This window comes from Columba livia, chromosome 1, assembly GCF_036013475.1.
Source record: "Columba livia isolate bColLiv1 breed racing homer chromosome 1, bColLiv1.pat.W.v2, whole genome shotgun sequence".
Lineage (NCBI taxonomy): Eukaryota > Metazoa > Chordata > Aves > Columbiformes > Columbidae > Columba > Columba livia.
In genome coordinates, this window is record NC_088602.1 from 115,036,241 (window position 1) to 115,049,600 (window position 13,360).

The following is a 13,360-nucleotide window of genomic DNA, read 5'->3' on the forward strand; positions in this document are numbered from 1 at the left end:
CTTTTCACAATATGCTTAATCTATCAATTAGACAATTTGAGAGGCAGCACCACTGCAGCAGGTATAGTTGCCAAGCAGGTGGCTCAGTTGTGTAAAAAAAACCCATGAAGATAGGCTATAACAAAAAATGATGGCTTCTCTAGAGAAGAGACATAGGGACAATGGGAAGATTCATATCTCTGTAATGTCTATCATTCTGAGCACTCATTGGAGTCAAGAAATTTAGTGCTTAGGTTTATCTTGGAGATGTTAGTTAGTTGGGTGGAGAAACAGGAAATATTTCATTAATAGAGGAATGTTACTTTCCATTCTTGACTGATTGTGTGAGCTTATTCTGCTGCGGTGTTTGGTGTGGGTTATTGTTTGCATTTGCTTGCTTTTAATCCAAGTAGTTTCCATGAAAGTGGCTGGGGAAAAATTATATCACAGGCTTAGGAGATGTGGATTTTGGTGATTCTGTTATGGGTGGAATGGTGACTGCTGCAAGAAGGATGAGCTTCACATTTGTCTCTCAACATGAGTCTGGTTAAAGCTGGATTTTTTTGCTGGATGAACCGTTCATATGCAGTTCTGCACTTGGTAAAGTGTCATGGCACCACAGAGGCTAGAAGCTTTAAGGGCTTCCCATGGTGGGTGATGGCGGGGCCTGGCAGCCGAGCCCCATCCCATCCCCAACCAGGACCACAGCAGCTGAGGGGCACCAGGGCAGCCCCAGCCCCTGGCACTGGGCGCCTCCCTGGGGACAGGGATAGACCAAGGCTGAGACATGGGCCCTGCAGGCTGGGTAGGGCTGTGGGGCCCTGGAGACCAGCCCTGCTGTGGTGTTGCTGGGGCAGAGGCTGATGGCCCCAGGGGGGTGGGATGGGGTCTTGGGCAGGGTGGAGGGAGTCCCAGGGGGCTGGGCAGGGACAGTCAGGGCTAGTGATGTCCTCAGGGACATGCTACACTGAAAGATTTTCTGCAGATATTTGTTTTGGAGACACGATATAGGTGGGTTGTATTCTATTATTTGGTTTACTAACATTTTAATGTCATTCTGGAGAACTGGAAAACACCATGAAGGTGAAAATAAGAATTCAGTTTTCTAGAGAAGGAATTCTGAGAACTTCTGGTGATGTTGCTGTCAGTCAAGTCCCACTGCCTTGCATCCCTGGCAACTTCTCAGTTATATCAACACAACTCCAATAGCCTCCCTGTGTACGTCCTATCCATTGGAAAGAAGTTTGGATAGTATAGAAATGGAAATTTATGTAGCTAGATAAGCAAAGACCTAAGTGCAGACAGAATTTAAAGCACTGATTTCAGTTTGATGGCTGGGATTGCAATTCTCTCACACTGCATTTTTTGGGGGGAGAGTGTGTGAAAAACAGCTCAGTGGCTTATGTTTTGACTGTGCATTAACCAACAATGATAGTATCTGACACCTCGTTTGTGTAAAGATAAAAACTTTTTCACTCATGAGAGGGTTTTCATGTATGAATTTTCACTGAATGAATTTTCAGTCATTCGAGTCTTTCTGACTACGAAAATTTTAAGATAATTTCTTCTTGAACTACCTAGGCTCTTAAAAAAACTGTATGGGAAAAAGAGCTTGCTTGTGCACAGACAGGCATATATGATTTCATCAAGGGTAATTGTTTTACTAGTAATAAGTTGGAAGTGATACAGATAGCCAACATTCAACATTACCTCAAGCATGGTGAGAGCCTTGTTGTAATAGCTATTTAAGTGCCTTTTGTCACATTTCTTGCTGTTAGTTTCGGAAACACAGAAATAATATTAAAAGGCCTAAGGAGACTTAACTATATACTTGAAGTGAGGACTGCATAGATGATCTGAACTTCGTGCCACTAGGGATGTTATTTTGTCTTCCATTCATCTGATCGCCTATCTGCAATCTCTGAAAGCTGTACTTTTACAGGCTTGAGGGTTATTATGTGGAGCTCTTGCTGTTCCAACTGATCTTTAATTTCAGTACATCTCAGCATGGTCTTGAAGCTCTCTTTGGATTCTGTTTCTTTGACTTCGGGTTTGACCTTAATCTTTTTTTTTTTTTTTCAGATTGGTCTTTTCCCCTCTCTGCTGTCTTTCTCCTTTAGCTGTATCCTGTCCTCCTTTTCCTCCTCCTCCTTAATATCAGACTTGGCCTTTCTTTTATCCCTGACTTGAAAATCAACCTTTTATTTTGACACAGTACTGGCACTCTGTTCCCTTCTCTTTGACCTTAGACTTAGCCTTTCTTATGACCTTCGTTTTTACTATGTCTTATTCTACGTGCTTTCTTGGCATTGCTACTTTCTGGCCTGGAGTTGCCCTAAGGGGATTTAGCATTTCATTTATATTCAGAATTTCTTAACATGGCAAATAACTCTTTTTTACATCATCAGTATTTCTCTTGTGTGTGTTGCTGTTTTGGGCTCAGGCTTCATGAGTTTAATTCTTCCTGACTTATGATAGCAGTTTGCAAATTCTTCAGAAGATTTATTTTGTTTTGTTTTGTTTTTGTTCTGATTCAAACTGAATCTAACATCTTTGTTTCCAGCCTGCTTGTTGTGTTTTGGGTTTGTTTTGGTTTGCTTTTCCCCTGAGCATTTTTTTTTTTTTCTGGAGCTTCTCAGTTTTTTGACTGGTGGTAATAATGATTAGGTTTCTTTGGAACATCATTGTACTGATGTCATCATCCTTTAATCTTTCATATTTCCATTTGTTGGTGTTGCAGAAATCTTCAAGTTTTCTAACAAAACGTGTACTATATACTATTCAAATATTTGCCCTCATTTGTTATTCTGATGAGGAGATTTTATTTGTCTTATCTGCTGTATCATACATGATATCTTAGTTTTGATAAGTAGTTCATGGTAATTCTGATGTAGCCCACATGAGAAATGAACCTGTGTTTTGCCAGTCTTCTTAATGAATATTCATATCTAAATAATTTTGAAGGCAAGAAGAGTTTCCAAGAAATGTTAGTACTTTTGGAAAAAAAGAATAGGGGTCTCTGCAAATCAACATCTCTTGTTCCTAGCTGCTCTCAAGTCTAATAAAGAGCTTCTTTCCTTCTCCCCAAACTCCATCCTGTGGAGATGGCTGCAGCCATTCTGTTCTTGTGTTACAGTTCCTCTGCTGCTGCAATTGTGCATTTGGTAGCAGCCCATTTTCTTGAAGAGCAGTCTCTGGTTGCCGATTGTGTCAGGCTGTTCTGCCTACTTTCTCTGTTCATCTCTTGTCTCTGCTCGGGTTTTTCCTGACCTTGTAGACCTTGCCACAGATGCATACATTCCTATTCTTTCTTTTTCTTGTAGTTTCTTTCTGAAGCCACCCACCTGTTCTGTGGGATATTCTAGGTGCCTGTGGCTGAGGATACAGTCCCTCACCTCTCACTTCAGAAGAGTGTCAGTCTCTTTTTCCTGCTTTCTCTGAGTATACTACCACAAGGGGATTCTTACAGGACAGGCAGGAATCAAGACCAGAGGCACAAGTATGTTCATAGGTTTAATTATTTAAAGCAGAAAGAGATGAGCAGAGAATCAGGAGGAAACTACTATGTCAGAGGGAGAAAGAATCAACGCAGGTTACAATGCATCTATCTGATCTGCTTGAAGACAAGGAATACAATGTGGAATATCTTCATTTAGGGGAGTGTGTGGATGAGAGGCATCCTGTCTTCTTCTGGTGCGCTGCTTTTGATTAAAATTGAAAAACGAGTCCCCAAATTGAGAGATTTCTTGTTGGTGAATTTTCTCTCCATATACGACAAGAGGGTTACTACACATTTAACAAAGAGAATTTGCATTTTACTGCCTGTGCATTGCTTGATACTTAGATTTTTTTTTTAAGCAAAGAAAATAAGATGTCACCACTCATTTATTAGATTTCTGTAAGTCAACATTACCTTGGTACATGTGAAGAGTAGGTTGTTTGTTTTCTTACTTAAAGCCCACACTCTTTGATTCATAGACATATATAAGTCTTACACCATTTGGGATGCCTATTTTTTCCCACTAAATACAAAGGAAACCTAAGGTCAGATTTAGTTATTTAGCTTTCACATACCTAAATTAAGGAAAAAGTTAGCTTCATTTGCATGCCTCTGTTACTCCTCTAGCTCTTCTGTGTCCATTTCCTGCTGTGAGGTCTAAATAACTGGCTTTCCTCTTCTGAAAATATCCCTTCTCTCAAGCTTTACAGGCAATAAATGGTTGAAATAGTGTCATCTGCTTCCCTGATATTCTGACTTTGGGGCTATTGATGCTGAGAGAATATCACAGAACTGCCCAGATGCATTTACCCATTGTTTAGTCAGTGTTTTTCTATTTGTAGTTCAAAAAATTTTTAATTTTAATTGTTATGGAGTGTGTTGCTATGTATGAAATTCTTGAATTTGACAGTGGGGAGAGCTTATTACTAAAATGTACAAAATAAAAAACTACATGAAACTGAATCAATGGGGGAAAGTATGTAAACACTGTAAAATATAAATGTTTAAAGATGTATTTAAAGAATGTAAGGCTGCATTTAAAACAGTACTTTTTCTCAGAGACACTTCATGAACCTGTCTACTCAAACTGAAGTTAATTACAATAGTCCACTAATTGTGATGGATAAGATTGAACATCAAAGAATAAACAAATATTTTTAGCATATAACTGTGTATTGTCAAGACCTGACAGAGGTTTTTGGGGTAGCTGGAAAGAGTGGGTTGTGTTCAAAATAAAACAAAACAAAATTTTATGAGACAGATTTTGTTTCTCAGGTAAAGACTAAGAAAACTGTGTAAATATAATGACAGAATACCAGTCTTAGTTGCTTGTTGTTGTATCATCTATGAAATCAGAGACTGTTGTGATAATTCTGATAAATGAACTGATTAAGTAAGCTTAAACAGTGTAACATTAAAACTAGGGTCATTATAGCACCATCAGATTTAATTTTTCTATGAGTCTGTGGACTGGTGAGAAAACCTGGTTTAGACTTCAGGAAAATACACTTAGAACGACTGCCAGATTCCCTTAACATTTTTATTAACATTATATAGTTATGAGGAAATCAGTTGTCACAAATATGGAGATAAAATGACACTTTAAAAAAAATAATATATATGGAGATGACATCTATATTTTGTATTAGAATTTAACATGTGTCTTCTAATATGTGCGTCCTTGCTTGCCCCAAAAGCATACTGATACAAAGGAAGTGCAGTATTTGCAGGTGTGTTTTTAAGAGCAATTGCCTATTACAGGGTTAATGTCTAAACATGACCTGTAAATGGACAACAGCAAACAGTGTGGTTTACTAGAAAGTATAAAGTATAAAATATAATCTAGTCATCTACAATTAGAATCAATCTGGAAAGGTGAAATAGAATATCTGTCAGCCAAATTGAAGGTGAAAAGGATAAATGCAGCACAAAGATAAACGTGGAAAACCTAGATCACAAGTAGCAATTCATTCATTTTTAAGCTTCAAAGCTGGAGAATATTTAGGTTGTATGAAGACACAGTAAATGCAATCCCCACATCTACCAGCAAAGCTCAGTTGAGTTTTATTCTCTTCCTGTAGCAGAAATTAAGCTATAAAGGCTGCTGAAATAAAGAAATCAAAGTCTAAAAGAACAGAGAAGAGAAGCTATATTAGCCTTAGTAGATTTTCACTGTCCAGCCATTCCTTAAATCCTTCCTTATTTCTTATATCCTAGGTTTAATCACTTACTACTGCTGGAGAATGGGAATGGCTGTCAAAGTCCATATGTGCAGCGAAATCTCCAGTAAAAGTGCCACTGTCATGTGGAGAGATTTAAGACATTACCATAGTCTGGAATAAAGATTGCCCTAAATTTCAATATCCAGTTCCTCAATGGGTGTGTATGAAAAGTTGCCATGTTGCCAGGCTTCCCCCATAGCAAGTGTCCAGATGGACACTTTCACAGTTTAGCTGGAGTGTTTCATATGTTGCTTATTCATAAGGAATTCTGCTCCCTTTCAGGTATATATTCAGATATCCATCCACTGGTATTTATTTCCCATTTATAAAGATAATCACCTTCGTTACATGGAATTGAGGCCTATGTTTGCATCTGTTACAATGAATTGCACTTACAGGAAGTAGTTTGGCTGTAGTGAGTCAAAATTATTCATGAGAAAAGGTTATTCAGTGTGATTAAAATTATGGAACCTGGCAGTAGCAAGTGAGTGTTAAAGCCTCATTTAATTTATAGCATTGGTTTTCGTCAAAAGTGAAGTCTAAAATCTGTTTCTTTTTTATTTAAATGCTGTAAGGAAAATTTCTGAAACACAAGTTGGAAACTCAGTACCATGCTCCTTAGGATCCTTTTTGCTAAAACCTGATTTATTGCTTAAAATATGGTATACATACATATCAATACATGTACTTATATATAACATGTTTATATGCATGTGTGTGTATATAGATATATTGTCTGGGATGACTGTCCATTCTTTATCAGTTATCTGGAAGTCTTGTCTCTTCCTACTGATCAATAGCACACAGATGGACCCAGAAAGCCATATAAGTCTGTAGAACATTGAGTGAGTTCATTGTAGAAGTGTTTCTACAGTGTTAACAGGCACTATACTGCAGTCAAATGCATCGTGTGATTTTTCAGAAATGAAGTTTGCTTGGCATATTAGCAAGCTAATAGAAATACTTGATGACCTCGCCCTTGTTTCTGTAATTTGTTTTGAAATGGTGTTTTCCACACAAAGTGCTTCTCTGTGTTGGTCAGCTTAATTAAAATAAGAATAAATGATATGAAGTGCTTTGGTATTCTAACAGAGATAGAGAAAAAGAAAAATAAGGTAGTGCATGAATTTCCCCTGCAAAACATGTGTAGTTATAAATGTCATAAAATCAACTTCACTGGCCTTTGGACAAAAGAATTCTTGAAGCATACACACATTACCTGAAATAACTTTCTTAACACAATAAAAGTATGAGTTTTAAATTGCATGGTCTTAAGATAGTCCTGACAGAAGAAACTGATGATAAATATTGGTATTTAGTCTTCAAAATAGTCTATCTAAAATGGATAAACTATTTGTAAATAGTCCATTGAAATGTCATTTTAAGTAAAAGCTACAGTTTGGAATTACCCATAAGAAAGATTAAATAACAGTGAAATGGCCTTCAAAAATACTTAAAATATTTTATTTTAATATATTTGAATATTCATTTGTAATATTTTATATTTGAATATTCATAACATATATTTAAAGAAATATTTTGCGTAAGAGTAATGTAGAACCCAAGGGGTTTGTGATGATCTTTTTTTCTGCTTTTATTTTGAAGTACTTACCTTAGATTTTTTTCAACAAAATACATATTTCTGTGGTATATAGTTATAAAGACATTTCAATTTTTGTAGCAGTGACAAATTTGCGAAGAATAAATATGGCTAATAATTTTTATGACAGAAGTCATGACACTGTGATCAATGTATTTATTCTCTGGGTATCAATATTATGGATTTTTTTTAATCTTGAACAGCATTGCAGGTGATTTAATAAGTAAGTATTTTTTATCCATTTGTGACTCATAACCATGCATTTTTTTCTTCATTTACTGAAGAGCCCTATAATTTCTTTCTAACAGGAAAAACTTCAGCTGTAACTAAAATGATATCATGCTGCCTCCTATGGGGGAATTCTGAAGCCTTCTCAAAAATCCGACATCGTGGTAAGTGCTAAAAGTATATTCAGAATAATTCTATTTTCTCTAAAATATTTAAAAGAAATGAAATCAAGTGTCTGTTGCTGGTGTTCTTTAATGTGTTTGGGATAAATATTCACCATGTGTACATCCAGTTAAAATGCTTGTTTGCCATGTGTTCATACAATGAGACATAAAATATAATCCATTCTAAACCTACGTATGCTATTTATAAAACACCTGAGACTAATCTAATTACTATTCTTTCATACTGTGCCTGACATACTGATTAATGAGAAGGGAAAGACATATACAAATGACCAGAAAAGTTTCTCTGATGCATATTTCTTCCTTCTCACTTTATATGCTCTATGAGCTTTGAAGCAGATGTCACTTTTTCTGTAATCATTGCGCAAGCTGCAGTACAATGACATTTCAATTTAGTGTTATCATTGGGTCCTAAATTCAAGGAGAAAGAATAGTAATATATCTGATGTGATAATAAAGCAGTGCATAAGCAATAATTCAAAGTATGACAGATTAGTTATGAGATCCAAGGGTACCATTATATGAAGTGTAAAAATCAGACAAAGAAAATAACAGCTTTGAAAACTCCTATGATTTTTGCATCACTGAACCATGTTTATTCCAATTTGTAACAATTGAGATGCAATTGAATAAAAAAAAAGAACATTTTATGAACAGGAGCCTATTTAATAGTTTAGCATCTATGTTGATCATAGCTGAACTCTTTCTGGTTACTATAATGAACAGTACATGTATGCATGAACACCATATGTAGGATTCAATTACTTTCCTTGGAGAACTCATGACGTTTTTTTCAGGAAAAAGGCAAGTAACTAGTATAAAGAATAGAAGGCTGATATAAAGAATAAAAAGCTGAAGTCAAAGCCAAAATTATCACTTAATTTCTTTAGCAGTAACAATCTGTGGCAGATTTAGAATGTCTTGCACTAGAATTAGCCACAACCATGTTCCAAAAAGGGAGAGAAAATTTAATCTCAAGATCTATCACAGTACACTGACGTAAACCAGCAAAGCTGGGGAAAGGAGTCTGAAGAGAAAACTGAGGGATGGTGTGATCTCAGTTTTCACTGTTTTCTCAGCATTTTGGTTGTTCTTTTTCATAATGCATAGAGAAGAAGTCAGGGAGAAGGAGAAAAAAGGGAAGCGAACAACATTAAAATAGAAAAGAGAGATAGAGCCTATTGATGCATTTTTTTTAACTCTGACTGCAAGTTAGCGGACTTCAGAAGCCAGCTGTGTCTTTTGAAAAATTCCTCCTTCATGTGAAGTGATAATTGGGCTATGCATAAAAAGAAAAAAGAAAAAACAAAAAAACAACAGGATAGTAGAAAATGAAGTTGTAAATGTGTGTCAAATTTATTTCAGCTTCTCTGCTTGCTAATTGCCACAAACGTATATGCTCAACTGCCATCCCCAAGGTACTCAAAACATACAGAACAGAAATATCCAATATATGTTAAGGATTTTGTTATTTTGTCTGGAAGAAAGGTATGAGAAGTTTTTCAAGAGAGAAATTGAAATGGATCCAAAGGCTTTCACAAAAGTGTAAAACTTAAGGCAAACTAACTTTGAAGAGTTATTTGTAGCAGACAATAGGGATCCATTTGGAAGAACAGAAGAACTCTGTGAGTGATGTGCATTGCTATCAGTGTTGGTTCCAAAAATAACCAGATATGGTAATCCAGGTAGATTTTAAATGTGACTCTTGCTATATGTACTCTTAGATTCAACAGAAATACAGAAAGAAATCCCCATGACTTGACCACTTTTACATTTTCCTTCCCATGATTCTCATCCAGAACTCCATCTAGAAGTCTTCAACATAAACAGGTGATCAGTATGATCTCCCTCAACAAGAGAAAACTACAGTTTATGTTTAAAATATACAAAATATGTTTCCTGGCAATTAACGGATAGTAATAAAAATGAAAGCAAAAAAAATGGCCCATGCTCTGTCCTCACATTTTAGCCTTACGTCACATGTACAAGCTAGTTTAAATGGTGGGATTTCATTCTAAAATCCCAACCTGACAGCTGAGTGTGCAGATGGAGCCCTGTGGTAGTCTGTGAGGTACAGTGTAGTACTTTTGATGTAGCCACATACTCTCAGATTCTTGATCATGTTCTCAAACTCTGATCAAGCTTTTTCTCTTGTATTATTTGTGATAACAAAAGTGAAGAAATAAAAAAGCCTTCATATTAGAAGCCAGGAATAAATTGTTCCAGCTCTAGTCTTGGCAGTTTTAGGAAATGGATCAGCTCTTAATTCTCTGAGGAAAATCAGGGCACAATATAAATCTTAGAGTCAGCTCTCCTCAACCTAATTTTCAGCTCTCAGGATTTAGTGCCATTGATCAGAAACTTTGCCTTGCTTCCTCTTGTCAGGGTTTATGGCTGTAAATGGAAGCATGCTTAGCTGAGCAGTCTAACCTCTGGTTAAGAAATGCCTTCAAATCTTATTTCTAGTTTGCTTTCTAGTTCTCATTTTATTTTACACTCTTAGACAGAAGAAAAGCACTCCCCATATTTTTTCTCTCTTGACAAAGTATTATCATAATTTTAGTATGGACTGAAATCCATCAATTAAGTCAGCTCCTAAGACTTGTACCATGATAAAAGAGGTTGTTCTGACATTGTCTATAGGGTACACTCTCCCACTGGTTCTCTTAATTTTGAAACAGAAAGAAGGAAAGAACTCAGTTTTAAGTTTTTCCTTTTCTAAAGATAGTTGGCGTGTTTTCCATAAAGAAACATATTTGATAAGCAGGAGCAACTAATGAAGTTATCAGCTGAACATCCCAGAACCAATGGTCTGGTCATGTTGATTGATTGAGGCTGATATTCAACATTTTCGTAGCTTTCCAAATAGGAAACTGCATCCTCTTCAAGAAGTTCAGATAGTGTAAATTGAGTTGATCACTTACTGTCTAACCTGTTTAACCAGGATTTCACCAGATTCTGCCTACATGTGGTTTCAGGATGTTCCACATCTTTCTATGCATCTATAAATATGTGTCCAGGGAGAGTATTCTGAAATCCTAAATCCAATGTAGTTAACTGTGAATCAATAGATCTAGAAAAAATAAATTAAGTTCAATCAGCTGTTACGCTCTGAGACGTTAAAGGTAAATCTGATATTTACAAATTTATTATATCACTGATATTGTGATACGATTGCCATTGAAGGTAGAGACACGCAGTGTTAGACCTTCTGTGAATACTGGAATTAAAATGTTCAGATTCTTTAATGAATACAAAGAATTCCTTACCTCCATTTGAATTTGTAGTGGTGTATTCATTCATTTTTTATTGCTACTTTTAGTTATGTGTTTCAGCATGACTGATCTAAAGTACTTAAATGTGGGTAAACTCCAATGATCTCCAACAATATGTGGATTTCTGAAGAGCTCAAGTGAGAAGTGGGAATATGAAGCATTTCCAATGTTATTCAAATATGAAATAACAAACATCAAAACCTCCTAGGCAATTTAATTCACTTTCAGGTGGCAATGAAATTGAATGATTTTAACACTTTTACCTAAAATCATTAGCTCTACTACAAATTTTCAGGACATAGTTTAGCAGTTTTTTAGTGATTTACATCCATTGGAAAATAAGTGTGAGTCATGACTGCCTTAAATCTTCAAAAAGCATAAACTAGTCTTATCTAAGTAACAATTCCATAAATACAATTTGAACATTAGATTACATAAAACATTGTGAGACAATAATGAAAACTATTAAAATTGTGTGATTTCGACATTATGCAGACTGGATGGCTAACAGGAATTCACTGAGTCATAACATCATGAGTAAGCAAGTGAAAGTGAAATAGAAAATAATCACACTGTGTGTTTTGTATAGACAGCTCATTTGATTGATTACAGGTTTTTTTAAAGTTGAGTCATCTTCAGTTCAAGGAGTTGGAGTGCAAATTTTGCTACTATCTGCAATGTTAGAACTTAAAAATGTCTTATCACTGTGACTCATGTGATTTAAATCTACGCTCCTGAACAAGAAGTGGTGCTATATCAGTTTCTACAGGGAACTTTTAACTCAAAAAAAGCATTCAAATACCTCAGTATTGTTTCTTTCTAAGAACACTAAACCTGCTGAACATATGGTCCCAGCATATATGAATTACATGTAAAAATTTGTCCTCAAGGTTCAAAACCCACTGCATATTCATTAACCATAAGAGAGTGATATGTTGTTTTGTTTGGATGACTCAGTAGTACAACAAGGGAATACCACCTATATCTTTTATTAAATAACTTTCCACCTCCCATTAGCTGTTGAGCTGCTACCTTCCTCAGTATTTATATAAAAGGAATAGCTCCGTGTAACAGCAAAATTTGATGTCCTTCTCGAGCCTACTTGACTCTGTAGTTTAAGTTGTTTTTAGAAACAACTGACGGGAGGAGATCTCTGGGATCATCCACTCCAGTTTCTAGAATAGGAGACAACCACAGAATGTAATCCTTTTTATGCACGTTATAACGTAGGTTACGAAACCAAGGGTCACATTGGTTACTGGTGGAAACCTGAAATTAGTGGTGTCCCTCAAGGGTCCATGCTGAGACAATACTTTCAGATATCTTAATTAATGACATGGACAGTGGGCATGAGTAAACCCTCAGCTAGTCTGTGATTGATATCAAGATAGTGGTACAATTGATTCGTTTGACGGAAGGGATGCAATCCAGGGACACCTTGACAGGCTTGAGAAGTGGGGCCATGAGAATCTCATGAAGTTCAACAAGGCCAAGTGCAAGGTCCTGCAGCTGTGTCAGGGCAATCCCCAATATCAGCAGAAGCTGGAAGATTAAGGGATTGAGAGTAACCTTGCATAGAACGATTTAGGAATACTGGTGGATGTAAAACTGAATATGAGCCAGCAATGTGCACTTGCAGCCCAGAAAGCAAATTGTTTCCTGGACTGCATAATAGAAGTGTGGCCAGCAGGTTGAGGGAGGTAATTTTCCCCTCTCTACTTCACTCTGGTGAGACCCCACCTGGAGTACTGCATCCAGCTCTGGGGACATGGACTTGTCTGAGTGGGTCCAGAGGAGGGCTATGGACGTGATCAGGGGGCTGGAGCGCCTCCCTTGTGAGGACAGGATGAGAGAGTGGGAGTTGTTCAGCCTGCAGAAGAGAAGGCTCTGGACAGGCCTTATTGCAGCCTTTCAGTATATGAAAGGAGCTTATGAGAAAAGTGGAGAGAGACTTTTTACCAGGGCAAGGGGCAGTGGTTTTAAACTGAAAAAAAAAAAAAAAAAAAAGGTAGGTTTAAACTAGATATAAGGAAGATGTTTTACTTTTTTTTTTACTTTGAGGGTGGTGAGACACTGAACTAGGTTATCCAGAGAAGCTGTGGATGCCCCATCCCTGCAAACATTCAGGGCCAGTTTGGATGGCACTTTGAGCAACCTGATCTGGTGGAAGGTGTCCCAGTCCACAGTAAGGAGGGTTGGAACTAGGTGATATTTAAGGTGCCTTCCAACCCAAATAATTCTCTGATTCTGTGATTTGTCTGCCTAATATCATATAGTGACTATCTATACATGCTTATGGACATGCAAGGATATTCAAGTAAATGGCCTAGTACATTAATATAATAACTGATTAGGTTTAACACACATATAGC

At 36.6% G+C, this 13,360-nt stretch overlaps 1 protein-coding gene across 2 annotated transcripts in view; it reads left to right on the forward strand.

Moving 5' to 3' along the window:
- The window catches only part of NLGN4X (neuroligin 4 X-linked), a 182,501-nt gene that overhangs the window by 23,423 nt on the left and 145,718 nt on the right, over positions 1 to 13,360 (forward strand). For both annotated transcript variants that reach the window (XM_065074099.1, XM_065074104.1), the window contains exon 2: positions 7,609 to 7,692. The gene's annotated coding sequence lies outside the window, so the exon portion shown is untranslated. The remainder of the gene's footprint in view (positions 1 to 7,608; positions 7,693 to 13,360) is intronic.